The sequence below is a fragment of the Camelus bactrianus genome, chromosome 4 (assembly GCF_048773025.1).
Source record: "Camelus bactrianus isolate YW-2024 breed Bactrian camel chromosome 4, ASM4877302v1, whole genome shotgun sequence".
Classification (NCBI taxonomy): Eukaryota; Metazoa; Chordata; class Mammalia; order Artiodactyla; family Camelidae; genus Camelus; species Camelus bactrianus.
The window spans coordinates 91,274,177-91,300,988 of NC_133542.1; the positions used below are offsets into that span (position 1 = coordinate 91,274,177).

The 26,812-nt window shown below is 38.9% G+C and overlaps 1 protein-coding gene across 4 annotated transcripts in view; it reads left to right on the plus strand.

Annotated features, from left to right (window-relative positions):
* The window catches only part of APTX (aprataxin), a 205,870-nt gene that overhangs the window by 38,864 nt on the left and 140,194 nt on the right, over positions 1-26,812 (plus strand). Inside the window, exon 9 of one of the 4 annotated variants that reach the window (XM_074363171.1) lies at positions 1-26,038. This exon is cut by the window's left edge and continues 22,022 nt beyond it. The exons of 1 other annotated variant lie outside the window; for it this stretch is intronic. The gene's annotated coding sequence lies outside the window, so the exon portion shown is untranslated. Of the gene's footprint in view, positions 26,039-26,812 lie in introns of those variants that run through there. 2 more of the 4 variants (XM_045504616.2, XM_045504615.2) reach the window with 2 other exon arrangements.

Here is a 26,812-nt window from a genome sequence, read left to right on the forward strand (position 1 = left end):
GAACTTGCCTTCTTTTAGAACACCTCCATCTTAGAAGACTCAAGTAAAACTAAGTATCTTGATCCCAGCCCTCAGCTTTTTCATAGCTTCATTTCCACTCTCTGTTTTTTAGCATTGTCAAGATTTCCAGTCCCGTGCTCTTTCCACTTCCTCCCAGTTTAACAACCCCTTCCTGGGCTTGCTTTCTTCTCCACGAACGTCATGTTTGATCACCTAAAATATTCTCCCACAGAGACCCTCTTTTACTTTTATCCTACTGCTAATCCCCACTCTACTGTATCCTAACCCAGGATCAGTGCCACAGTTTGCTTCCTCTACTCCTGTCTTTGGATTAGTTAATCAATGTTAGAAAAAAAATCAGTACGTCTTGCAATAAACCTTACAGATTGGCACCCCTGCATATCTATGGCCTTGAACCCTTGCTGGGCTCTCAGCACTCCCCTTTCATTTTGTCAGTTGGCTGTTGTCAGGTTCCTCCTTCATTGTCTTCAACAACTATTCCATTTCAGTACCACTGTCCTTATGTTCTCACTTCCCTTACTCTTAACTGACTGTTTTCTGCTACCTCATCAAAAGACTGAGGCCAATAAGCATTATGTTGCTCACTTTCCGTCCCTCTTACTGCCACTCGTCTACATGCATACAGGTCTTGACTTTCTTCCACAGGATAAGGGGGTCACTCTTCCTGTTCAAATCCAACTTCTCACCTTGATCTCAGGTCCAAGACAGAAGCATCTGCACTTTGGGCAGTAAGATGGAGAGTCAAGGACCCATACCTAGTGGCTATTAAGAAAATTCCTGGAAGCTCTTTCATGACCCTTCCCTATACCTCCCTGGCCAGAATTCAGTCACATGCCACAGGTGACTAAGCTTTAAGGGAGGTTGTGAATTATAAGCTTTATTTTGTGTAACTACATGCCCAATTAAATAATAAAATTTTACAGAAGCAGCACAGAATGAAAATGAGAAATTCTAAATAGTTTCTGCCAGTGTTCCTTTGTACACAGGAAAAATTGGATTGCTTCTCTTTTTGTTCTTGACATATTTGTTACTTATTTTGCAAATACTTTATAAATTTAGACCTTTAAATCGTTCAACTTTGTTTATGGTATCTCTCATCATACAGAGGTTTAAAATTATGAAGCCAAATTGGGCATTCTTTCTTTTTCCTTTATTGTTTCTGGATTTTATATTTTGCTTAAGTAGGCCATCCTCATTCATACATTCGTATATTTTCTTTTGGTACTTACATACTTTTGTTTTTGACTTAAGGTCTTTATTATAACTGGCATTTATTTTGTGGCATGTTGTGAGGTAGGGATCCATCTTTATTTTTTCAATTTTTAACTGAATACCCCAACTCACTTATTAAACAAGCCTTTATATCTTATTCACTTGAAATGCCACACTTAAGGTGAGCTAAATCCTAACACACACAGGAGTCTGTCATGGACTCCCTTTTATACTTCTGTTGAGCCATCTATTACTAAACTCATACCATAATTTTCATTAATATGATTTTGTAGAATTTAAAAATTCTTTTTCTTCTCCATTTTATCCCACTTTTCCTCCTTTCTTTTCCCTACTTCCACTTCAGCCAAGCTCGTAGGATATTCCTGTGAAGTTGAGGCAAACCAACATGAGTGTCCAACTCTGTTTCTTTAATCACAGAATCTTTGTCCTTTCCCTACTCTTCACTCTCCCATTCTTTGCTGCCCAGTGTCACCCTTTCCAGGCCTTGCTGAGGTTGGAAGGATTGCAGCTTAGTTAAGGCTTGTTCTTTGTACTTCCTCTTTTTGATCCTTTGGACCCTGTGTATGTAGAATCTATTTCTTTTTATTACTGGATTTAACTTAACTTTCTCTCAGTTCTTTGAAGATGTGAAAACATTGTTGACCCCAGTATGTGTGGATTCACCTCTTTATTTCCTCTTTTATTTATTTTCTGTGCAGCTCATCTCTGAATTAATGAGACATGGAATCTCAGAATCATGTAGCACATTAATGGTGCTCAGTGGTCCCATATGGCCTTGGAAACAGTTTGCTGATCAAAGTTTGCCTGAACTTGTTTTGGGTGCAGATAATGAAGTGCTGTTGTGTAGCTCAAAGTGATGTGGAAAGGGTACACCTGTCCCTAGGGCTCTCCCTCCCTGGGCTGCGTGCGTTACTTTGCTGTCATTCACCTTGGCTTTCCCTATGGTCATGGCTTGTCTGACTAGTGTTCTTCTTCTTCAGCATTTTGTTGGCTCTTACACAGTTACTCTTCCAGATGAACTTTCTCTCCAACTTGTCATATTTTATTTAGAAATCTCATTACTTTGATGGTTTTTAATTTATCATTTAATGAGAGGGATATTAACCATATTGGGTCATTAGAACAGATTCTGGTGACAGGAGCTGGGGCTCTTGTGGATATTATGAGTGTGTGTATGTGTATAGAATGATGGTGGTGGTGGGAGGTCAAACATGGAGGGCTTTTCTTTATAGTGTCATTTCAATAGAAATTTTAGAGGAAACAGTAAATTTACTTGGTTGGTCAGCTCTAATAAATTTTATGAGACAAAATCTGTATTTAGAAAGGAATCAAGGCCAAATACAGTTGTGTTACATTAAAGTGTTGATATAAAATCACTGAATGCACACTGAAGCGTTGCTATAGTAACAGTGATTTTCATGAAATGATTTTAGATACTAGGTTCTTGAGTGATGGCATCCCTTGTTATTTGCTTCAAGGCATCTTTAGTGCTCTCTCTCCTTCTCTCTCGTCTCCTTGCAGGATTGAACATAGGAAATAGACCTGTACCTGGTACAGTTCTCTGAATTCAATTATTTGACTTATAATTTGAAATAAACTTTAACTCATTTAAGCAAAATATATATATATATATGATCAAAGGATGGTTCACAGAGTTGGAGGAAATGTGCAAAAGGGATCTTTAGAGGGGTCACAAATACAGGGCAACTCTGAGAATCTGGGAAGCATTAATCATGACATAGCCTCATCAGGACAACCAGAAGGATGAGTGAGCTCTTGCCAGTTTTGTATTCCTGTGTTCAAGGCTCAAATTCTAGGAAGTTTCTGATCTGCCTGGTTTGAAAATAAATCTGAACACATACACACACACACTTGTTTTTCTTGTAGAAATGATTCTTACAGAGAGATTCTCATAGGAATTTGCAGTCTCTTCAGATTATGAATCATAAGCCATAGGTAATAGACCAGGAATGGTCATCTGTGAAATACCAGTTTCAAGTGGAGAAACACATTGTGCCTGAACAGTTTCATTCCTCTGGGCAGGTTTCTTAAAACTTGTCTTTCTCTAGGATTTTCTTTTATGCTCATGTAACCATATCTTCCTCTTGTCTTATCTTGTTTTTCTTCAATTCTGAGTTTTCAGCAGTGAATTTCACTCATGAGGGTGTTCTGTTTTATTATGTTCTCTTCCAGACACCTCCACTGTGGCACCTCCTCCAGCCCTTCCTCCCTCATAGGCAGTGTCTAGAATGCTACACATTTTTAGATCCAACTTTTCCTCCTTCCTCCTGTCCTATTTCCTTAGTGTCCTCCTTTTCAGACTGGCTAAGTATAAAAACAGAAATGTTACTATATTATTGGTTAATAGTGAATTCATGTTACTTTTGGGAGATTGTGTTATTGTTCCCAGTTCTTCAGTCTTCCTTGTGTTCCCACCCTCTGCCATGTGATTCTGTGGTTCCTCTCTACATCAGATTGTGTGTGTGTGTGTGTGTATGTGTGTGTGTGTGTGTGTGTAATTAGGTTTATTTGTTTATTTTTTTTGATGGAGGTGCTGGGAATCAAACCCAGGACCTCATGTATGCTAGACAGATGACTGTGGTTCTTCTTGCTAGAAGTCGTACAAATTTCTGTCCCACTGATGTTGGAACTGACCCTGTGATTTGCTTTGGTCATTGGGATGTTAGTGGACATGATGATAGCAGAGGTTTCAAATATACCCTTGGGTTTTGGCTTGCCCTCTTGTACTTCTGCATTGTCGGGAACATACCCTAGATTCTCCACTATTCCCAGAAGAAGGATGACTTGTGGAGCATAGCTGCCCCAACCAGTGCACACACCCATGGCATGAGGCTGAACTGTCCCATCATATCTGCAGACTTATGAAAATGAGAATAACTGCTTCTTGTTGCACACCTTTTGGTTTTGGGTCAATCTGTTAAGCAGCATTTTGGGGACAATAGTTAAATGATACATTACTTTTCTAGTGAATATATTTTCATTTAAACTGGAGTATTCTGGAGTTCATGCCTTAATCCTGGTGTGTGTTTTAATGAGTTTCATGCCGGGTAGTGAGAAATTCTGAGCAGAAGGTGTCTTGTGGGATCCCCTCAGCATACACCAAGAGGCAAAAGCCTTCTATGTGCATGTTGGTTTCACACACTGCATGATCAGCCATTTTGTTAGAAAAGAGAAGTAGATTCTGGAAGCCTTTATGACACTGTGTGCTTACCCAGAATTCTTTCCCAGCTGAGTGCGTTTCCATCGTGAGTCTAGTATAGGTCACAGTGTGGCTCTGGTTAGCATATGCTTGCCAGGGCTTTGATGGGCTCTTGAAACTCTGCTTCATACGGTCTCCAGAAGATTTCCAGGCAGAAGTCTTCCAAGGGGAAAGTCATCAACTCTTTCTTGGAACTTGCCCTGTCTATGAGATTGACTCTGAGTGCAAAACTAGTTTGTCTATATTTTTCAGTCTATAAAAGTCAGTGTTTGTTAAGAATCCCTTTATTTGTGGCAGCAGGTAGTATGTAGAGGAGTGCTCATCTGTTATCCATGTCTTCCGGGAGCTTGTATTCTGAGAAAACAGCATGAATTTTATTTTAAAATTCATTTTATTGTTTTTTATGCTTACAAAAAAATCTGCTTCTTATAACTCAAACACATAAATAAATGACATTGTAAGTAAAAGTTCTCGGTAATTCTACCCCTTAGAGAAAACAACTCCTGATTTCTTAAAAGACTTTTCCTATGCATATACAAACATATGCTTTTTTTCTTTTTTTCACAAAATGGGGTTGCACCACAAATGTCATTTTACAGCTTGCTTTTTTCTACCTAAGAATATTTTGTAGACCTCTTTCCTTGTTGGTTGTTATTCTGGTTTTGTTATTTTTTATGATTTAGTTTTCTTCACAGATAGAACTATTTCTAAAGTGATTCTCTTTGAGACATAATTTTGTTTTTTTTTTCCCCTAGGATCATATCCTAGGCCAACATAATTGGTTTTTTTTTTTATAACTGCTGAAAGCAGTAAAAATTTGAGAGAAAAATAAAATTGAAAGACATTGGAAAACCAAAGTCACTGCTAGCAAGTCCAGGTGATAGAAGTGCACAGTCTTTGTTCAGAAGTGAGTCTTAGTCTGAGCCAACTTTCTGCTTTTACTTCACACTCAATTTTTATACTTTAGTATAAACCCTTAGTAGAAGCAAGACATTAGAGGGGAAATGAACTGCCTGTGTGCTGATAACAGCAGGAAGCGACTGGTGCCATTCTATTCGGAGGAAGGATTCAGAAAAGACATTTCAAAAGACCCCAGGATTTAAAAAAAGGATAGTGATCCAGAGCATTTTGGTATAGAGGGAAAGGATCAGTAATTCCTCAAGTGTTCCTGATGACAGTTCCCAGAAGAGAGCTGATGTTAGTCGTGAAGGTCCTGAGCCATAGGAAAAGTCTCATTATTGCTCTCTCTCGAAACAGGAAAATCGTTACGCATTTTGGGAAAAGTTTCATCAATACGTGTAAAATTAAAAAATTAAATGTTTAAAGGGCAAGCTGCAGTTATATGAAGAAGACAATCGGGCAAGTCTTTTCTTTATTGATAGTAAACCAAGTTGTCCATTCTTTTAGTCAGAGTCAGGAAGCCTTTCTCGGGCTCCCTTGCAGTTAGGTTGGCTATGAGACTGAGTTGTACCCAGGGAGTGTGAGCAGAAGTGAAGGGCGCCTCATTCAGATCTGGCTTGTAAACAACGTCCTTCTCCATTTCCTCCCATCTGCTGTTGGGACATTGATGTTCAGGGCAACCTGAAAAGCTGTGTGTTGAAGATGGCAAGGTTCCCCATCAACCTGGTTTCTCTCCTTTCTCCTTATCCCAGGATGACTGGACTTTTAAATAAGCATTTTATTCAGCTATTGAGAAAATGGGTTTATCTTTACAGTGGCAAGCGTTACTTTCACTCATACAGAGTAACATAGTCCTACCCCAGGAAACCTGGCAATCTGTGGAGACAGCCCAACTCCACTTGACTGTATTGTTTTGCGTGCAGTCTCATTACCACTAAAACATAGTGACAGATGGACCTGCTGGTGCCTTTTGACATAAGGTCTTCCCCATCGTCCAGTGACTGATGACTAGAATCCTCTGGGAAGCCTGGTTTCCTAGGTTTGGGCATCACTAAGTCACTGTTTTTAGTCTTGAATGAAGTCTCACTGGGTGGACTTTGGTTTACAACTCTTGCACTTCCCTGGAAATAGTTTGATTCAAATCTTCCTTTATGACTTACAGCATAGTTTTGTAATTTTTTTCAATCTATTTCTTAAGTTTATTCCTAGTGATTATTCTTTATATGTAAAGAGATCCTCTTGTATTGGAGTGCAGTTACGTTTTTCACCACATTTTTGATATATTGCTAATATAAAGGAAAGTTAGTAATTTGAGTAATTTGTTTCATAACTAATAGTCTTATTAGTTCTAATTACTTCTGATTGATTTCTAAAGTTTTTTTAAAATGATCATTTTTAACATTGCACATGTGAACACATACTTTCAATAATTGATTTCCTTCAACATGAGAGTTACACTGCCTTTTTTTTTTTTTTTTTCATTTTCTTTTTGAATAGAGATAACTGGGGATTGAACCCAGGATCTTGTGCAAGCTAAGCATTCCACTGAGCTATTTCCCTCTTGCTAAATTTTTTTTTTTAATAGAGTCAGTGGGGATTGAACTCAGGACCTCGTGCATGCTGAGCATGCACTCTACCATTGAGCTATACCCTCCTAAAGTTTTTAGGTAGACTATCACATCTACCTAATTCTTTCTCTTTTCTGATAGTTATACTTGTTGCTTTTTATTGCCTTCATCCCACTCCCATTTGCCAAAATATTCAAGGCAATGTTAAATAATCGTTGTAATATTGGATATCCTTGTCTTCATTTTAAAACTTAACATTTGTAAGAGAATTGATTTCTCATTTTCTGTTTTTCTATTCAGGGGTATGTGAATTTTGTTAAATGACGGAAATAGTTCTCTAAGTTTAATGCTTTGTAATAGATTACAGAGCTTGAAAATTATCTGTACCTTGAAAATGTGTTATTTTCAAATTATGTCAATTGTGCTGTTAGAAAACCACATAAATCTCCTTTAGAAAGAAAGAAAATTATAAGAACAGAAATAGGATTTTTCCCCTTTAAGAACAGAAGTCAACTTAGCAGTAAAGTGCCTGTGAGTTAGATTTTAAAGGTTTAAGAAAAATCTCCAAGACAAATGCATTTGGCTTTGATTGAACTATTCTCCAGCTCTTGACATCCAAGGAGAAGATAAGAATTTTTCTAGTCCTAAAAAAATCCTGTTAGTTCCTTTCCTATAGCATACAATAAACTCTTTGTTTAATTATTGTCTCTGGCACTTAGGGAATATTGTTTAGATAAATTATATTATTTTAATAGTGGTTTTTATGAAGAGAAATGGCTCAAATATTGTTCAGTGTCATAGTGATTCACAGTAAACTTCCAAGACCTTCCTTAAAGGCAGGTAGTAACCACCATTTATAAAAAAAACTTACACCTGACTTCTTCTACAATAGTAGATTTAAAGTTCTTGATGGTTTTGCCCTCTGAAACTTAAACACAATGCAGTAATACTGGGCTGAGATAATTACATGGTCATAGATAACCCCAAATTGCAATGTAAACCAAACTCATCAAGGAAATGTACAAAATGGATTTAGTGTAAACTTAACTTGGCACATGTTATGTTGAGAATTAAGCAGACACTTCTGAGTTACGTGCATCACCCGCTTTCCTCGACCCTGTACTTTTCCCACCCACTTTCCGCCCACCCCATCTCTTTGAGAAACCTACTCAACCTCATCTCCCATCAATTAACTTCCTTGACTCCTTCTTTTCCCTTCCTCTCCAGCATTCGCCCTCTCCAGGGCTAAGCTTGAAGCAGTTGAGGCCACTTGTGTTTGGCCATAAGGTTTTTAATTAGAATAAAAGAAATAGAGGCTAGGCTGTTAGGTTTAAAAGAGTGTTTTTCAGTGGACAAAGGGAGTGTAGATCAGGGCCAGTAGAAAAATCCTCTCTTTTTTTTCTTTTTTTCTGTCCTATGAAGTTCTTCTCTATTCTGTGAGAATGCTGTTTTGAGCCTTATGGGGCACTCCGAGGAGCCCCAAGTCAGTGGAGGGTGGGAAAGGCTTGATTCACCCCAGCAGCCCCTCTCCCATCATTGAAATTCTCCTCACATGTTAGTCTGGTTATTTTCTTTTACATTTGAGCAAAGCATCCATGGCATGAGTCATAGTAAGAGACTCTTCATAAGAATGTGCCAGATTACAGAATAGATTTCCTTTTTCCCCTAATGGTAGATCCAAAACTTTAAAACTGAGGTGACTCAGTAAGCTTAAGAGGAAGATTTTAGAAGCCCCATGCTTTTTTTTTTTTTCACTAATGTAAACTGCATTTTTGACTATAAAATTAACTAAAATTGTTATTTAATTTGGGTGTTCTCAAATTTAAAACAATTGCCCCTACAGAGCTGTACTTTTCAAATTGAAAAAGAAAGGTACAATTATACCATTAATCGATGCAGAAAGGGGATCACAAACACAGGCAAGCAAGCACATGCCAGTTTACTGTCAGTGTATGGAGTGTGTATTGTGTGTGTGATTCATGTGGTAGGGTGCCTTGTGGTATATGTGTGTATATATGGTGGGTGTGTGGTTTGTGAGTTGGGTATATATGTGTTATGTATATGTGTGTATTTATGGTGTAGTTTTTCGTAAGGAGTAAGTGTGTCCTGTGGTGTGTGTGTGGTGTGGGATGTGTGTGTTTCTGGTATGTACCGTGTGTGTTTGCTTGTGGTGTAAGTGCATTGTTTGTGTAGTGTATGTGTGTGTGTGTGTTGGTGGAGGAGGGGGGCGGTGTTCTGCAGGGAGCCAAGATCCAGAGGTTAGAGTTTTTGTTTTAAAAGTATCTCTGCATTGAGATCAGTTGGTAAAGTCTTTTTAAATGTTTCATCGCCCCAGAAATCATTTGGAAGTTTTTTTCTTAAGCCTAAATGTTGGTTTTTTTTAGGCAGAAACTTGAAATATTATAAACTAGATTAAAGTGAAAATTATTGCTACAATACTTTAGCTTTAGCTGATCCTGTAATTTAATTTAGCAAACAAAGCCACTCATATTCAGAGTTAGAGCTTCAAGAGGTCCCATCTCCTCTGCCTCTGATGTGAACGCCATTTTCCCTGTTAAGCTGCAACCATTTCCTTTGCTTCAGAGGCAGTTGTGTGGGACGGTGTGCCTCATTTTGGCATCTCTCCTCACTGGCCCTATGCCATCCCTGGGATTCTTAGCTTAGAGGCTAAGAATGGGAGTTCTTGAGTCAGAACATGTGGGTCCAAGTACCAGCTCCACCAACTCGGTGAAGGCTTAACCTTGATGAGTTTCTTCATCTGTGAAATGGGGTGATAGTGGTACAACCTTGCAGGGTTGTTGGAAGGCTTACATGAGATGATGGTGTAAGCATAGTGCTTGGAAGATGGTAAGTATTCAGTGAGCACGTGCTTTGATGTTGGTGGGCTCTCGTATGGATCTGGCTGTGCCTCTGCAGGTGTAGACAGGAGTGGAAGCTGTTAGCGGACCATTTCTTCCAAGATTCATTGTGAATTTATTCCATTTTATGGGGTGGGGCTATAGTTCAGTGGTAGAGTGTGGGCTTGGTGTGTACAAGGTCCTGGGTTCAATCCTCAATGCCTCCATTAAGGGGAAAAAAAGTCTTGCTACTTCATTGGGCCTGCATATACCAATTAGATTTATGAGTGACCGCTCAGCTCTTGCATCAGGGTAGCCTGATTTCTTTGTGGGGCCAAAAATGCCTCATTTAATGAATGTTCACCAGAGATTTTGAAGATGCCAGTGGTTTTAGGTTTGGTCCCATGTTAGGACAAAAAGTTCTCTAAGCTAAAGTGCTCTCCCTCACATGCTGAAACTAGCCCTACCATCTGTTTCCTGCTCTGGAATAGGTAAGTATCTCAGCAGTGGAGAACTGTACTTGGAGAGCACTAAAAACCCCCACAAAAACCCTGGTATATTATGTAAGTTACTCTGACTAACATGCAGTTATTTGGCACAATTTTCAGATGAAACTTCACATTTTGTCCCTGCTATTTCTGGGCCCCTATGTAGACATTAAAGTGTGAGCAGAGTATCCATTAGAAGGCTCTGGGTGCTGAAACAGAGGCTATGGATGTGGAATGTCAGCTTTTCGTTTTTTGTTTTTCCATCCTATTTAATGAGGGGATCTTGGGCCCTCTCCCAGTGTGAGGAATGCAAACTGCAGATTCAGGAGGCCTGTGGGGGTGGGGAAATCCCTAAAGAAACTCACAACCTTGCACTTGTCTAGCACTGAAGCTGCTGCCAAAGGGTTTTGTAAAGACGTGGAGTGCCGGGTGGCTGGACAGATGCCAGTGGGGCCAACATCCACTCCTGCCTGCTGGCTTCACGGGTAGTGCTGGGCTTTTTGCTAAACGTCAAGAGTTCAGGGTGAGGGGGTAGACCTGCCAGGTTTGTTTCAGAATTTACCTCTCCCTCTCTCTCTTTTCCCTGTCTTGTCTCAAAGCTCAGTCTAGACCCCACAGGGATGTCTCTTGGGTCCTCACCTCCAGGCAGTTCTCAAGCAGTGTTAATGACAAAGCCCTCGACTGCTCCCATCCCTTTAATACCAGATTTATCCATCTCCCCTCTACCCCATCCATTCTGCCAAGGGGTCTTCATTATTTCTCCAGCAAGATTTGGATCAATACCTTTCGCCTTTCTTGAAGGCTAACCTCGAGGCATCCCCAAGCTTGTTTCCCTCCCTTATTTCACTTTCTCTCCACCAGGTTTCTGGGGCATTTTCTTGGATGTTTCTTCTATGTTTTCTGCACTAAGCTTTGCATCCAGTTTAGCTGTGCCTGTGGTGTCCTCCTGGTCCAACTCACCAAGTTGAGTTCTCTTTTATATCACATAACTCCTGCTCTCTCCCTTCTAACAAATCTTTGTCCACTTTTTGAAAGGGAGATGACAATTTTTTTCTAGACCCTAGCTTATTCACTTGTAACTAAAGTCAGGTCATGCTGTTGATCAATCAGTCAATCATTGCAGAAATCAGTGCATTAAGAATGTTATTGAGCAAATATAAGTTCTACCCCTTTATATGTGCTTGAGGGCATATGAAGGGCAATTATATATAGGTATGCTTTCAGGAAGCTTAGTCATGTTAGAGAGACAGTATTAACGTATATGAGTCAAAAAAACCAGCAGAGGACAAGATTGTATTAATTTTTGTAGTCTGCCTACACAAAAGAATCAAGATGGTTTATAATAAAAGATAGCTCTATAGAATGTTGCAACAATGATAAAAGATCAAGGTCCATGTAATAGAGAGATAATTGAAAAGGAAACCCAATTTAAGCTAAGTTGTTGAGTTTGAATACAAAATTTAGAATTGGGCTTCCTGGAAGTTAAGAAAAGGGGAAACAGGATGAATTATATAATTTCCTTGTCTCATAAGAGGTTACATAATAGTTTACGAACACTGATTTTTTTTTTTTGGTACTACATACAAGAAGAATCTCCCCATTTATTTATTTATTGTGCACATACTGTGTTCCAGGTACCCTGGATATGAAGATATACAGGAAAAACAAATTCTCTGACCTCAAGAGGTTTATATTTTAGTGGAGGGAGAGAGTCAACAACCAATTCAGTGAATAAAGTACCATCAGGTAGTGGTGAGTGCTCTGAAGTGGATTAATGTGGTAGCCCATGCTAGGAAGGCCGGGGAAGAAAGGTCTCTCTGAGGAGGTGACGTCTGAGCAGATACCTGAATGATGAGAGGGAGTGAGCCATACAGAGAGCATTTCAGGAAAGGAAACAGCAAACTCCAAGGCCAGAGGTAGGAAAAAACTTGATCTGTTTGAGAAAGAGCCAGTGTACTGTAGAAGACTTGTACATGGTTGGGGAGATATAGCAATGGTGGGGGTGAGTGGCAGGGGACTGGTCAGAGAAGAAGCTAGAGATGGTAGCCATGGATGAGTTTGTAGAAATTTGAATTTGTTCCCCAAGCGAGATTGTGGAGCTGCTGGAAGTTTTGAGCAGCGAGTTATGCCACCTTTTAAAATGTCTAATTCTAGTTCCCACTGGCTACTCTATGGAGACTAGCCTGCAGAAGGTAAGAGTGGAAGCAGAGACTATCTGGGAGGCTATTGCAAACATTTGCGTGAGAGATGATGGTGGCCTGGTCCAGGAGGAAGCTAGTGGAGGTGGTGTTACGTGTTCACGCTGAAGTAGAATCAACAAGACTTGCTTATTAGCTGCATGAGGGGAAATGAGATAAAGAGAGGATTGAGATTGCTCTAGATTTTGGCCTGAGTAAATGGGCAGCCTTGTCTTGTCCGAAATTTTAGTGGGAAGCTTTTGAGTCTTTCACCATTGAGTACTATGCTGGCTGTAGGTTTGTCACAAATAGCTTTTATTATGTTGAGATATGTTCCCTCTATACCCACTTTGGTGAGAGTTTTTGTCATAAATGGGTGTTGAATTTGGCTTGAGTAAAGGGATGAATGAGGATCCACCTTTTGAGACAGTGAAGACTGGGCATAACCTGGTTTGGGGGCAAAATCAGGAGTTCTGTTTTGAATATGTTCAATTTGAGTTATTTCTGTGATAACTCAGTTGAGATGTGAGGCAGACAGTGGGGTCCATGAGTGTGGAACTCAGGGAAGTGATACACACTTGGGCATCAGCAGCACACTCACGTTGTGTCTAGCACTGTTTCAGTGGAGCATTTAATATAATGGATGAGGTTTTCAGTGGGGGAGAATATAGTCACTTGGTGACTGTATTAGTCATGGTTCTCCAGAGAAACAGAACCAACAGGATGTGAATATATATACAAGCAAACAAACATTACTTATTGTAAGGAATTGGATTATGTGATTATGGAGGCTGAGAGGCCCCAAGATCTTCATGTTGCAAGCTGGAGACCCAGGAGAGCCAATATGTAGTTCCAGTCTGTGTCCATAGGCCTGAGAACCAGGAAAGCTGAATGTAAATTCCAGTCTGAAAGCAGACAGGCTCCAGACCCAGAAAGAGTTGATGTTTCAGTCTGAGTCCAAAGGCCAGAAGAAGGCAAATGTCCCGGCTCAAAAACTCAGGCAGGAGGAACTCCCTCTTACTCAGCCTCCTTGTTCTGTTCATTTCTTCAGTTGATTGGGTGAGGCCCACCCACGTTGAGAAGGGCAATCTGCTTTACTCAGTCTCCCAATTCAAATGTTAATCTCACCCAGAAACACCTTCACAGGTACACCCAAAATAATGTTTGTCCAAGTGTCTGGGCACCCTAAGGCCCAGTCAAGTTGACATAGAAAATTAATCATCCCAGTGACAGTAGAGCATTACATCAAATTATAATTGTCTGAGGAATGTAGGCAGCTAAAATAAGGAGTTTTCTGTTGAGCTAACTTGTTACAAGGTTAGAAACTAAATTTCAGAGGCAGGCCTGGCTTGCATGGTAAAGGTTGTTTTTCCTGATCATGAAAAAACAGTTTTTTCTAATAGAACTTTACATTGTAAGCAGAGCTGATGAAGCAGGGAGTGGTGGTCAGGGAAGTGTTCTCAGAGGAAGGTAGATCAGGTTTTGCTTGGCGAAGGAGGCAGAGGAGTGGTGTATAGAGAAAGGCATGGAGGTGTGGGAGACCTTGAAGTGTCTAGACAAGAGTAACAAGCGCAGTGTGACTGATGTGTAGGGTGCACGGTATAGAGTGGAGGGAGCTGAGATCAGCTGGGCCTGGAGGACCCACAGTATAGAGTGGAGCACCTTGTATTTTCTGCCTCAGGAAGTTGTCTCCACCTTTAGTGGGCACAAGAATCACCTGGGGAGCTTGTTAAAAAGTGGGGATTCTTAGGCCTCCTCTCCAAGGAGATGGTTGCAGTCGATCTGGGGCTCAGAAAGCGACAGCTTAATGAGCTCCCCAGCTGATTCCAGTGCAGTTGGTCCACAGGCCCCACCATTGCTATGAGCTATGAAGGCTTTTAAGAACAGGGAGTGACACGGCCTGATTTACTTTTTTAGGAATTTAATTCTGCCAACTGTGTGGAAAGTGGACTGACTTCACCAGCAGGGAAAACATATAGGAGGTTGCTGCAGGCATCCTGGCGAAAGATGATGAGAACTGGGGCTGAAGTGTTGGTGGGGTTGAAGAAAAGGGCAGATTTTAAGGGACCTAAGTTAGAAGACATGGTTGACCTGAGCAGGAGAAGGGCTGAGAAGAATGGAGGTTGATTCACAAGTGTCTAATTTGGAAGAATAAGTGGTCAACAGTGGCTGACCCTGGGTAACTATTTGTTGGAGTGAATAAATACAGGATAAAAAGTGGATGATATAGGGTAAGAAAGGAAAATTCCATTTTAGATGTGTACATTTGAAGGCAATACAAGAGACATGGATCTAGTATTTGTGAGGAAAGTTCACACAGGTTTGGAGATAATGGATTTGAAAGTTGTTAGCACAGAGATGCTTCTTGAAGCAATAGTAGAGTCTGAGACCACTCGGCAAGAAGGTATAAACCTTAAAGAGAACAGACGCAAGAATATGAAACTTTTGGGGTGGTTAAGGGGCAGACAGAGGAAAACTAGCTGACAGGGAGGAAAAACTGGCCAAAAAGAAGTTAGAGGATTGAAAGGAAAAACTTTGAAAAGTTTTGAAAATAAAGGGAAGAAACAATTTCAGAAACTACATGTGCGTGTGTGTGTGTGTTGGAGGGCTGTATTGAGAGTACATTGTCAATTTGAATGCTGAAATATGTTCTACCAAACTCTTCTTTCTAACATAGTTTTCCAGTAGATTTAGCTCTCCAGTCAGGTCATTCCTGATTCCTGATAGAAACACCAGGTCAACAGCATAAAGGAAGATAGTAGTCTTATTTGCTGTAGCCAGAGGGCAGTACTTATTTCAAGTAAAAGCTTTTTTAACTTATTTAGACATGAGGTGGGCTAGGATATATTAACCCCCATCCCCACAGCATTTGTTTCTTTACAGCATTTAGATTAGAATTAGCCTTGTTCGGATCTCTTTCTGTTAAGCTTTCACGGATTTTGAAGATATATTAACACACCACCAGCAGATACAAGGGTGCCCATCTCTCTTGTGTGTGTGTGTGAAAATTATTATTTAAAAAAATCTCTGCTAGTATGTTTGTAAAAACAGGTAACTCACTTTAACTTTAATTTTGATTTCTACCCCAGGCCAATAGTTTTCAGATGGTTATTGGATATTTGTATTAATATTTTTTCTGTAAATTCTGTTCAGGATTGTTGCCTACTTATATTTTGGGTCTTAGAGGTCTTTTGGATTGATATTTGTATGTTCCTTAGATACTAAGGGTATTAATAACCCTTTGTTGTACTTGTTATAATCATATTTGCAAACAAGCATCGATGCAGTGGTAGTAGGGAAGTGTTAATAGTCTTTAGAACAGATTCTCCATCAAATTGTGAGGCTCACCAGCCAGGCTTCTTGACCTCTGGTCCTTACCCTTTTGTTGACATTTCTGGAGGTTCTCCAGCCAGGCCCAAGGAAGGTCTCCTTACAGAATCAGTGTCCCCAAAACAAGGGTTCCCCTTGAAAATAAACTGGAAGTGAGCTTGTGGATTGTATCAGCTGTATGACTTAGCTTCCTGGAGCTCAGGCAGACGTGCCTGGAACTATTGTGGCACCTGGGATGTTGGGTTTCCTTGCAGCTAAATGCCAGAAGATTTGTTTTGAAGGCCTGTCTAAAAGAAAGACATGCATGTGTTCATGTTTGTTGGATAAAAAGGAGTCTAGTTACTCAAATATAGACCTTATGACTTCCTCCAAGGTGTTAAATTCATCATCAGACGATCATTTAAAAAATTAGATCTGAGCTCCATTGAGGAGAGGGGGTGAGAGTTACTATTACCTCATTTTTCAAATCTCATTTTCTTACAGTTTATTTTTGGTATTTTATTTTTGTTGTATATTGACCTTGTTTATTGGTAAATTTGATAAATTCACTTAGTTATAGATCGTCTTCTCTGAGAGAGGTTTTCTTAGTATTGGTGTTCCTTAAATGGAAGAATTCATCAGTGAAACCAACAGGCTCTGGAGATTCCTCTGTGGAAAGATTTTAAAATGATAGATTTAGTTTCTTTAATGGCTTAAGTATTGTTTACATTTTATATTTCTTCCTATATATCAGTTTTGGTTAAGTTTTATTCTTCTAGGAGTTTGTCCATTTTATCTAAAATTTCAAGTTTATTGTCTTAAAAATGTTCTAAAATTCTATTGGTATCTCTGATGTTTGCAGGCTCTGTAGTGAGGCCTCCATTTTTACTTCTGTTATTGGTAATCTGTACTTTTCCTCTTTTTTTCTTGATTGATCTTGCTAAAAAGGATGGCCAGTTTTATTAATCTTGAAAGAAAATCATTGAATGCCAGGCTGTCTCTCCTAAGCCTCCCCTCTTCAGGAGCCTTGACTGTTTAAGTCCTGACTGTCTTTGTAGGCCCTACCTTTTATTTTCCCTCCCCAAGTCTGTGAGATTATGACTATGTTTGCTGCTAGCATCCATTCTCTGCCTGGTTTCTCACCACTCTCACCCTCCCTCCTTCCCTCCTATCCCGGCCCCTTACAACACCTACCACCCTAAGAAACATTTCCCTGAGGAAAAAAGAGGTAAACAGAATATTGGACTCACTTTAGTGAGCTTCCCTGTTCTTTGGGATTTTGGCCCTTTATAGCCTGGTTATTTTGACAACTCTCTGATAACTTTAAACAGATGGCTTAAACCCCATACCTTATAGCTATCACCCTCCAATTCCACCTCCCCCCACCCACCCCTAAGCAAACATTAATCTACTTTGTGTATGTATAGATTTATCTACTCTGGACATTTCATGTTAATGGAATTATATAAATGGAGTCTTCTATGACTGGCTTCTTTCACTTCGTGTGATAGTCAAGGTTCATCCATGTTGTAGCACGTATCAGTACTTTATGCCTTGGCAGATTGTCAGAATCCTTTCTAAGTTTGAATCATCTTTCAACATTTTCTCCTTTGCACTTTCAGTGTTGTGAAGTGTCTGAGAGTTCTCTTAACCTGAGGGTTTTGTCTTTTTTTGCCAATGTCACTTCCTCTGGGACATCTTCATTCTTTTGTCACAGCCACTTTCATGTTAGCATCATAACTACCTGCTTTAACTGATTCTTACAATCTGGGTTCAGATTTCACAGCAGCACCCTTACTTGTACCCACTTCATCAGATAGCTTAATCTTAATTAATTCATGCCAATATCAGAAACAATGAAACCAGACTTTACTGGCAGTAAAGGTTCTTTTTTGGTCTCCCTGTAATCGCCATTTTCTTTCAACATGGTAGCCAGCTTTAATGTGTTGGCCTGAATGCTAGTGGAACTGATTTGGATTTTTTTTTTTTAATTGCAGTCTTTAGTCCAAAGTAGAAGTAAATGCTCCATTTCAACCATAATTGCCTTTCTGTTCCTACTACAATTTAAGCTAAAATATGTGGAAGCAACTTTACCTTGTCTTTTGTATTCATTGAATTTTGTCAACATAGTTTAGACCATAACTTCATGAAAGCCTAGATCTCATCCTATTTTTGCTTTTCTTTTGTCATTTTTCAGATCTTCTAATTGCATCCAGTTTCATTTCCAACCTTATTACTTTATATTTGCTGCACTTTAATCTTTGTTGTAAAATGTTTCGTGAGTTTATCACTGGAAAAAAAGAAGGCAACACAACTGTGCTCATTACTGTCTGTGAAAGAAATGAATAGCAAATGTACAGTGGCCAGTCACGAACAGACTTGGGCAGAAGAGATGTGAGTGGTCACTGATCATGACGCCCATCTGTTGTATTGTGGTTGGTGAACTGAAGGTTAGCACAAAATTTGTATCTTATGTGATGACTCAGGTTAACATATGGTGGTAACTGAAATTTGAATTGTTTTATTGAATGACTGGTGTTATTTAAACTATGGTAACTAAAATTTGTACATCTTGGAACTGTGCAAAGCAGGGGATGCCTATAACCTATGCCAATGAATCACTTATCTTTAAACCTCATCTACTTAATACTCTTGGGTCTCAGACTAACTCTGTTTTGTGTCAGAGTCTTGAGGCTATACCACTCTGACCTTTGAATCAAAATTATTGTAGAGAAGATGATCCCTGTGATTATCTTCTGAAAATGAGTGCTCCTCTTGGCTTCCTACCTCCTAATGAGGCCTTGAGAAGCTCTGCTTCTGACATTTGTCATTTCCTTCTATGGACAAGACAGCAAAACCTTCTCTATCTCTGCTGCCTGCTCTCCTCACTCTGTTTCTCCATGACCTTGTGATTTAGAACTGCCCTCCAGGAGCACATGGCAGCCCTTGCTTGGCTTTAGAGCTCTTACCTTCCAGTCAGGATGAAAGTTTTGCTTGAAACACCCACAGTGTCAGCCAGCTAGATGCTGCCTTGCTAATGAATAACTCATAAACCCAAAGGCACTGTTTTCCCTGAAGAATGCCTCATAGTGGCTGTTACAACCTCTGTTTCAATCCTCAGGCCAGTCTGGTTTTTTCCCCTTTAAGAATCTAAGTTTCAAATACTCTTCTGTAGTATTTAACATGCACTTCAAAGGTTCACAGAGGAAAAAAGTTTCCTGAAGAGATGCTGTCCCTCTTTTTCCTTCAGAACCTTTGAGGCATTTTCAATGTGCCAAAATGGGTTTTAAATGGATCCAGAGAGATTCCTTGTGCTTCTTTTGTGCCTCCAAGCACTTAGAACATGGCTAGGCACATAGAAAGCATTTAACAAGTGCTTGTCACTCTGCTTAGTGAAATGACAAGCTATAGGTGTACTTTGATTTACACTTCAATTTTTTTCTGAAAATTGATTTTTTTGAGGATGGGGAGGGAGACATGATACTGGATTGGCAGGAGGGGAAGAAAACTTGCCCTGAGAAGATTCATAATGTGGATCCTCCTAACAGTGACAGTTTCAGACATCTTTTTGTTGATGCTTTTGCAAATGAGTAGTTTGTGGGCAAAATATCTTTTGTTCAAATGCATATTTTAAATATTTGCTTTATATATGATAGCTCTCTACTAGTGAAAAACTGTTGCAGTTGAAATAAAAAGATGAGGCCATGAGACTTGGGAAAAGGTACTGTGACTTGTTCCCTGGAGGGGAAAAGCATGAGACCTAATGGGAATTTCTCTCTTCTGGAGACATGCTTATGTCTAGGCTGTCAGTCTTCCCACTCATTAGCAGTCTGGGCTGTTTTCCTTTTCATTCTGTCTCACCTATGATAACTGTGAATTCAGTGGACATCTAAATGTGTGTGTCGTGAGGGTAGCTTCCTCCTTTCTGCTGTTATTTCTGAGCAGCCTAAGGGCTATTTGAAGGTAGGGCCAAATCCGCTGGGTAGCCTTGTCTTTGTTTCCTCTAGCCCCTAGCGGAGAAGAGGACTATGTGCACTGTGGGTGTCTAGAAGTGCTTATGGAGTGATTAAATCATGCTTTCTTTAACAGCTTGTAAGATTTACTCCGGGAGAATCCAAGGTCAGTTACAAGATCAGTTCAGGGCACAAGAGGAAGGATCTGAGGGCTCATGGTGCCATGTCATGAGGCTGGATTTAGGAACAGAAAAGCATGACTCTAGGAACTCCTTTCTGACATGGTTCATTACATGATTCAGAATATTTAAGGGTAAAGTGGCAGCTGCACACAGTCAAAAAGTCACACACAATACCAGTGCTAATTCCACCCCAAAACAGCACAGGTCAGGGGTTCTCAGTGCTTTCTCAATTTGTTTTTTGTTCATTCATGTTAGTTTATGTTTTAGATGAAGAGTTTCAAGAAAGCAGGGTTCAGGGTTCAGGGCTGTATGGTTTGAACTGTGACCTCCCCCGCCAGTTCATGTTGAAATCTCTAAAACCTAGTACCTCAGAATGTACACACACACACACACAGAAGTTTCTATGTTCCTTAAAAAAGACTTAAATTGTATTATGAGCCTTTGTCTATGGTGCAGCAGAATTTTCTTTAACATCATTTTAGTGATATATAATATAGCACTGAGTTGACGCAATAGTTTACTTACCAGTTTCCCAATTCTTGGACACTTGTTTCAAATTCTATAAAAATAAAGAACTATAAACAACATGGACATCTTTGACAACGGGTATGTTTGAACATACTTTTTTTTTTTTTTCTGTTTTGCATTTCTTCCTAAGAGCACATTCCCACTGGCTGAATTACTGTGGGAAGAGATACGTTTATTTTTGTGCAGAAGCTTTGTGTATGTCCTGCCGTTGGCAGTAGGATCCCTTAGAGAGAATTTTTATCTGGGGCCACTCTTCTTAGTTTAACCTGTGCCAAGATCCCCAATGTCTTGGAAGCACTACTGCTGCTTTTGGGCAATCATCTATCTAGTTTACAGCTAATGCATTTGGCCTAATACGTTTGCAGGATCAGTCTGATAAAATTCAAGGATAAATGAATAGATGGGACTGGACAGAGTGTGTCTCACACTCACACAAGGAGTTGGTTGAAGTGTCCTTAGACACCTCGTATCCTCGGTGACACTTAATGTGTCAGTGAAGGGGAGTGTGAGCACAGGAAAGCGGGCACAGAGAAGTAGCTCTGCCGTCCTGACCAGGGAGGAGACACAGGGGACCGTGTAGGACACTCAGCAACCACGTGGGTTGCTGTGCAACCCACTGTGCTATGGGTCTTGCTTGGGCAACAAGATATCAAGTTTTCCTAGGATTTAGGGGGCACGTCTCTTCCCGATCCATTATATCTCCTTTGTTCTGAACAGTCTTCTGACTGTTGATTGGCTTCTTTGGTATCTTCATACCAGAATGGTGGCAGCGCACCATGTAACGTACTATGTTTGCCTCTGTATTCCAGCTACGAGGTTGCTACTCACGAAAGAACATAGGACCTCCTGCTATGCTTTGTGGGCTGACTTTAATCCCCAAGCCATTCTTGCTTTCTTAATTTTACTTGATTTTGGCCTCATCTTTTTATTTTGGATTTATTTGCTCTTGTAACATGTTTGCATATTTCTAAGTGGCCTTAAATTTGTTTTGGAGTAAGTCATGGTTTGAATGAAGAATGAAAGATTGGCTAGATTCTGGGCTTAGGAATTGGTCTGGTCCGTTTGGTATGAGCTTGGTACTGAGAAGTCACTCATCTTGGGTCCAGTGTCTGGATCTGACTTATCCAGGACCAGGCAGTCAGTGCTGAAGGTTCAGCCTCAGTGCTGTCCTTGAGGTCCTGTCATTAAAAACCCAGCCCCTCTTAGGCTCTCCCCTCCTTCACTTTGTACCTCTTCAAAATGGTAACATATAGATCATATTTATTCAAGGGTTAAAAGCCTACTTAGCAGTTAAGTATGCTTACCCTATTTGTCTTTTCTGCCTCCTTGTGTATTTTACTTCTGTATTTCAACCTATAGAAACTTTAATTTCGACTGAAGGAGAAAAGTGGATTTGCTTTTAGCCTGGATTATTCTGCTAAGTGAATGTTGTAATTTTATAATTCAGAATTTTGGAACAGAGCCCTTATTAAAAGTTACTTAGTAACTTACATCATTGACTTTCCGGCATCTTTTAAAAAATGAATTTACTTCTTCTTCCTCAAGGAGGCTCTTGAAAGTAGGGACCTCTTCATATTTGAAGTGCTCACAAAACTGAGACCAAGTCTTTTCACAAAGTAGTTCATTACAAGTCTGTTGAACTGGATACTCTCACCTTCAAACAGGCCTGAGAAATAAAGATGTCTGGGCACCCCATCCTAAGAAACAGAAAACAGTCCTGCTAATAAATATATATAGGATTGATAACCTCTACCAGAGACTCCACTCACTCAGTGATGTCAAGGAAAGTCCCACCCACTAGAGGTGTAGCAGTAGGTTTTAGTTTAAATTCCGTTTGCAATCAGAGGAGCTTTGTTAATTTTAAGATGGAAAGGTATTTGTATGAAGAATACCACGAAGATTTTGCTTACTTTTAATTTGGTAAATGTCACTTTTATTTAGTAGTTTGAAATTAAATCTCAAATCTTTATAATAGTGAGAAACAGCCCAAATATTTCATATATGGTAAGAAAAGGGCCAAAGCTTGTAGTTACAGCAGGCCTCGAGTCTATGATTTGAGGTGAGAATGTGATTCCTGTGGAAATCCCTTCTAACCCTCCAGTACGTTTTCTTAATTTCTTCCATTGACTCAAGTATTTTGAGGGCATATATAGGCCGAGCCATTTGAGCATTTAAAAATAATAACTATACTTTGGGTATCCAGCTCATTACTGTGATATTCCTTGGGAACAAAAGACACAGAAAAGGAATTTTTTTTAAAAGGTGAATTCCATTCACTTGCATTATATCCTGACTAGGGAGCTGAAATAACCCATTTTCAGAGCTCTTCAGGGTGATTACTCTGCATTTGCTGCAGAGTAGCCCTGGTCAGGAGAAAGGGTTTAAATAATCCCACCAGTGATCTTTTTTTTTTTCTCTTTTGCTTTTTGCTCTGCACTTTCTTGTCATTATAACGGATGCTTTCCTGCCTGTATCTGTTGTTAATGAAACAGCTTCTTTTCTCTTAGATGAGAGGAAAGGTGGGATAGGTGGCACCTAGAATCCTGACGATGGACAAATATTCACTCACATTCTGTCTACTACTGGCAACATGACCCAGTGAAGCTGGACATCCAAGCTATGAGGCATCTGTGAACACATGGCACAGGACATGCAGTTGTCAACTATAGTCACATGGGAAATGAATTCTTTAATAAAATAATATTTTACACCTATGTGTAACCACTAATGGGGCAGTTACTGTGATTGGACTAAAAAATAATTCTGGGGTGAGACTAGACTGTTAGTTCCACATGTGAAATTCATCCACTGGTATTTGTGTTCAATCTAGTGTAGGAAAGAATTGAAGTCAGAAGGGTGCAGAGTGCCACAGGGGGTCACTGGATGTGGTTAAGTTGAGAAAACATCATAGATATAATAATAATAAGAGTAGTAGAATCATCCCAAACTTTTTAAAAAAGATAGTGACTATGAAAATCTTTTGTATCACAGGAGGGTTTCTGGCCATCTTGTGGCAAAAGAATGGTCCTTCTTATAGATGTTATATATTTTTCTTTTTCAACAAGTATTCCAAATGCACTGACCTTTTCTGTGATGCTAGTAGCTATTTTTAAAAAAGTTTATTCTTCCTCAAGGCAAAGGTGACATTTTATCAATGAGAGAGAGTATCTGCTTATCAAAAGAACTCTTGCTATGGAGAGAACATCGTGAAAATGGATGTTGATAAATGTTTCTATCATTATATGATTTTGTTATTGAAAATGATGTATCTCAACCACAAAAATCTTGATACTTCTGTACTTCATAAACCAGAATTTTGTAACTGGCATAAACATTTCCATTGCGCCCAAAACAACAAAATACCTAGAAATAAACTTAACCAAGGAGGTTACCTATACTCTCAAAACTGAAACATTGATAAAGGAAATTGAAGATGATAGAAAGAAATGTCCTGCTCTTATTGGAAAAATTAATATTATTATAATGGCCATACTACCCAAAGCAATCTACAGATCTAATGCAACCCCTGTCAAAATACTCATGGCATTTTTCACAGAACTAGAACAAATAATTCTAAGATTTATATGGAACCATAAAAGACCCTGAATTGCCAGAGCAATCTTGAGAAAAAAGAACAAAGTTGGAGATATTACCCTCCTGGACTGTATACTATACTACAAAGCTACAGTAATCAAAACAGCATGGTTCTGGCACAAAAACTGACACATAGATCAATGGAATGGAATAGAGAGGCCAGAAATAAACCCACACACACACATGGTCAATTAATCTATGACAAAGGAGGCAAGAATATACTATGGAAAAAAGCTAATCTTCAATAGTGGTTCTGGGGAAACTGGACAACTACAAGTAAATAAATGAAACTAGGACACTCCTTCATACTATATATAAAAATAAACTAAAAATGGATTAAAGACCTAAATTTAAGACTTGAAACCATACTCCTAGAAGAGAATATAGGCAGAGCACTCTTGTACGTAAATTGTAGCAATATTTTTTTGGATCTGTCTCCTAAGGCAAAAGAAAAACAAAAACAAACAATAGGACCTAATTAAACTTAGAAGCTTTTGCACAACAAAGGAAACCACTGACAAAACGAAAGTCAACCTACGGAATGGGAGAAAATATTTGCAAATGGTATGACCAACAAGGGGTTAATATCCAAACTATATAAACAGTTCATACAACTCAATATCAAAAGAACAAGCAACACAATCAGTGAGCAGAAGACCTAGGTAGACATTTTTTTCCAAAGAAGACATACGGATGAATTCATACAGGCACATGAAAAGATACTAAGCATCACTAATTATTAGAGAAATGCAGATCCAAACAAACTCATATCTATCAGAATGGTTATCATCAAAAAGTCTACAAATAACAGATATTGATGAGGATGTGGAGAAAAGGGAACCCTAGCAGACTGTTAGTGGGAATGTAAATTGGTACAGCCACCATGAAAAATGGTACGGAGTTTCCTCAAAATACTAATAATAGAACTACCATGTGATCCAGCAATTCCACTCCTGGGTATATATCCGGAAAAGACAAAAATGTTAATTTGAAAAGATACATGTACCCCAGTGTTCATAGCAGCACTATTTACAATAGCCAAGATAAGGAAACAGCCCAGGTGTCCATCAACAGACAAGTAGATAAAGATGTGAGTGAATAGTGGAACATTATTCAGTCATAGAAAGAATGAAATCCATTTGCAGCAAAGTGGGTGGATCTAGAGAATATTATGCTTAGTGAAGTAAGTCAGACAGAGAAAGACAAATACTGTATGATATTTCTTATATGTAGAATCTAAAAAATAAAACCAACAAGTGTATATAGCATAACAAAAACAGACTCACAGATATAGAAAACTAATGGTTACCAGTGGGGAGAAGGAATTGGGAGGGGTAAAATAGGAGTATGGGATTAAGAGATACAAACTACTATATATAAAATAGATAAGCACTGGAAATTATAGCCATTGCTTTGTAATAAATTTTAATGGAGTATAATCTGTAAAAATACTGAATCAGTATACTGTATACCTGAAACTAATATAATGTTATAAATCAACTACAATGAACTAGTATATTATACCTTAATTGAAAAAAAATTTCCAGAAGAGAAAGTCAGTGGGTTTGATTAGTTTTGTAAGATCTGATTGAGATTAGAGAACATAGGAATTAATGAGCCTAATTTCAACAAAAGTCTTTGCATAAATTGTGGCTGGTATTAAAAAATCATAATGTTCAAAATCTTGCCAGGGATGTAGCTTTTTTTCCCCACTTGGGCATATTTTCATTATGAGTTAGATTTTCAACTATGCAGCAATTAAAACCAGTTATTATATATGAACATAAGATCTGATATGATTTTTTTGTGTCAGAGAGATGAATGAAATCTATTAAAACAATGAATAATAAATAATAAAAATTTAAATATTATATTAATAATTTTGTTATAGAGAATAAGATTATTGTATTAGTCATAGCATTAAAATATTAAAATACATTTACAATATTTGAAAACTTTATATTTATGTAATTTGCAAATAAATATAATTATGAATACAATTTATAAATAAAAAGATCTATAGCCATACGTTGTTTTATTGTGCTTTGCTTTATTGTGCTTCGTAGATATTGTGTTTTTTTCAAATTGAATGTTTGTGGCAATCCTGCATCAGGCAAGTCTATCGGTGCCATTTTTCTAGTAGCATTTGCTCACTTTGTATCTCTGGGCCACATTTTGGTAATTCTTGCATGATTTCAAACTCTTTCATTTTTATTAATTCATTATTTGTTATGGTGATCTGTGACCAGTGAACTTTGATGGTACTTCGTAATTGTTTTGGAGTGCCCCAAACCATGCCCTTGTAAGATGATGAACTTAATGGATAAACATGTGTGTTCTGACTGCCCCAACAACCTGCCATTCCCCCATCTGTCTCCTGTACCTTGGGTCTGCCTATTCCCTGAGACACAACATTATTGAAATTAAGCCAATTAAAACCCTGCAGCGGCCTCTAAGAATTCAAGTGAAAGGAAGTCACACTTTAAATCAAGTCTCTCACTTTATTTTTTGGGGGGTGGGGTGGTTAATCAGGTTTGTTTATTTTAATGGAGGTACTGGGGATTAAACCCAGGACTGCATGCATGCTAAGCATGTACTATACCACTGAGCTATATCCTTCCCCACAAGTCTCTCACTTTAAATCAAAAGTTAGAAATTAAATTTAGTGAAGAAGCTTGTCAAAAACCAAGATGGATTGAAAGCTAGGCCTGTTGCACCAGTTAGCCACATTGTGGATGCAAAGGAAATGTTCTTGAAGGAAATTAAAAGTGCTACTCCAGTGAACACATGACTGATAAGAAA